Source organism: Elephantulus edwardii, unplaced genomic scaffold, assembly GCF_000299155.1.
Source record: "Elephantulus edwardii isolate Elephantulus edwardi_28Jun2011 unplaced genomic scaffold, EleEdw1.0 scaffold00031, whole genome shotgun sequence".
NCBI classification, from domain to species: Eukaryota; Metazoa; Chordata; class Mammalia; order Macroscelidea; family Macroscelididae; genus Elephantulus; species Elephantulus edwardii.
In genome coordinates this window covers 13,800,431-13,802,938 of record NW_006399781.1, presented here as the reverse complement: position 1 = coordinate 13,802,938, position 2,508 = coordinate 13,800,431, and the positions used below count along the sequence as shown (strand labels likewise).

Sequence of the window (2,508 nt, the reverse complement as noted above, 5' to 3'; positions counted from 1 at the left end):
TCTTCATATCAGGATGCCGTGCCCCGTGGTCCAAAACTAGCCCTCGGATTAAGCTTGTATCAGTTTCAGATTTATGTTTCATCTCCATGATTTCAACCATGAAAAGGTCAGTAGGTCCATCTTGCTTCTTAATGGCCAAAATGGAGTCAACAACAGCCTCTGTTAAGACATCAGCGAGTTCAGTGTGAACTTTAGCGTGCAGGGATGTCCTGGCCACGTCTATGAGCGTCTCTCTGTCCATCTCTTTGCTTACTTTGATTTGTTCCAAAAGTTGAAGGGCCTTTTCCTTTGCTGCTTCAAATCCTTCTGTTATTATTCTGGGATGCAAATCTTCGGAAATGTAGAGGTCCGCCTGTTTGAGCAGCTCCCGATGATCAGAACATTGGAAGTAGTCCTGTCACCAATGATATCATCCTGGGCTGTCGCTTCTTTGGCTATCAAGGTGCTGAATTTGCATTTCAATTAAGCAGTTGCCATCTTTAGTGAGCTTGATGCCTCCAGCATCAGAAACCAACATCTTCATGATGCCGTTGGGCCCCAGGTTGGTCCTCAGCACATCCTGGAGGCCCCAGGCAGCGCTGATGTTCACCGCCAGCGCCGCCTGGGCTCGGGCCACTTCGGCCTTGGGGTTCAGAGTCTTCACGGCCGACATGATGGGCCCGATACAAATAGAGGATTACAACACGCGTGCGGATACCCCAAGGCCGGGAAAGCGCGGAACGCCTGATGAAACATATTTAAACAGAAACATTAACTAAAAATATAATGGCCCAGAGTCTCTAAAACAAATAAAAGGTATTAACTTGTAAATTCCAGAATTTCAACAAATCTCCAGCAATGTTAAAACCAAAACTCCTACATACATCAGAAACTATAGAAACAAGAAAACATTGAAATAACACCATTGAATTGTTTAGGTAGATGAAACATTGTCAACTTAAAGTCCAATTCTCAACAAATATATTCCTCAAAATAAAGGGAAGACGTTCTTGAAAGTAGATTGGCATTACAAGAAATACTATGCCGAGTGAAATATCTCAGTCACAAAAAGACAAATATTATATGATGCCACTGTTGTAGAATGAGGCTGACATTGGGGTGGGGGTAAGACTGAGAAAAACTGGATAAATTATGTTTACTGCATTGAAGTTGATGAGGGAGAGAATAGTTTAAAATGAGCATATTTTAGGGCATTATGATTATCGTAAGAGTCCAGAATGAGGGTTGCAGAGTGGAGTATACTTGGGGTGGGGGTGGGGAGGGATTGTGCACCAATGAAGGAGTTTTTCTTTTGCTTTTCAAGGAGAGGAGCGAACTGGGAGTGGGGGTGTGGGTGAGTGGGTGGGGAGAAAAGTGCAACAATGAATAAATGGAATTCCAAAATCTCTGCAGATGTTCATTGAAATTAGTAATAATAATAAAAAAATACTAAAGAAATATTTTTCAAGCTAAGGAAAAATGACCACAAATTAAAGCATACAGATGAAAAGAGAATGAAAAACACTGTAAACATCTTTGTTGTCCTATATAATTTTCTAATTTTATCCATTGATGTGTTTTGTCAGATTTATCTCTTGTAAGACATGTCTTAGTTTAAAAATAATACTTACAATTTATTGCTGATATAAGAAGATAGAAATTATTTCTTCAAATTAGTCTTAAAATCAGTTACTTTGATTATTATCACTTTTAATATTTTGTGAATAGATTATTTTAGATTTTTCTAAAAGAAAGAATTTCTAGAATCTACAAATAATGCCAATTTGATTTCTCCTTTTACAGTTCTTAGACCTAAATTTTATTTTTATATTTTTTAAAAATCTCTTCTTTCTTATTGGTAAAATTCAGTTAATATGATAAAAAATAGAATGAATTCTTATGAAATCTAGATTTCTGGATTTAAGAAGGTTGAAGTGACTCACTCAAGCTCTTACCTTGATCTTTGAGAAAACTGTTTTCCTAAAGGTCATCTTTAACTAAAACAACAGACTGGCTTAATTAATGAGTAAAGAACGTTTTCTTCTCTTTTTTTTTCTCTTCTCTTCTCTTCTCTTCTCTTCTCTCTTCCCTTCTCTTCACACTCTTTTCAAAAAGTAACCACATGCAAATTTTATAATACACACTCCAAAGGACATACTAGAGCTATTTTTTAAGAGAAATCAGTAATGATCTGAATTGTTCTTCGAGGAAATGTTGCACGTCCACAAGTTATTATGTCGACATTGTTTTGGCTCTGTTTCCATGACAGTGTACAAATACTAACAATATGTAAGTGGATAAAAATCTTCTTCAGACCATTTTTTACTCTCTGGTTAGAAATTGGGAAATTTTACCCTAGTTTTTTTTTTTTTTTTTTTACATAAATTAACCCATTTATTACAGGCTAGAGATGCTTCAAAAGGGGGAACTTCTACTGGTCTTTCAGTTCCTTCAGTCTTCTGATGGCTGACTTCACTGTGATGGCCGAGGTGGTGTTGTAGGTCCAGGCGCCACCAGCTACTGTCTTCA

General features: G+C 37.2%; 1 pseudogene; it reads right to left on the bottom strand.

Moving 5' to 3' along the window:
* The window catches only part of LOC102843897, a 5,320-nt pseudogene extending 4,668 nt beyond the window's left edge, over window positions 1-652 (bottom strand).
* Between the last annotated feature and the right edge of the window lie 1,856 nt (window positions 653-2,508).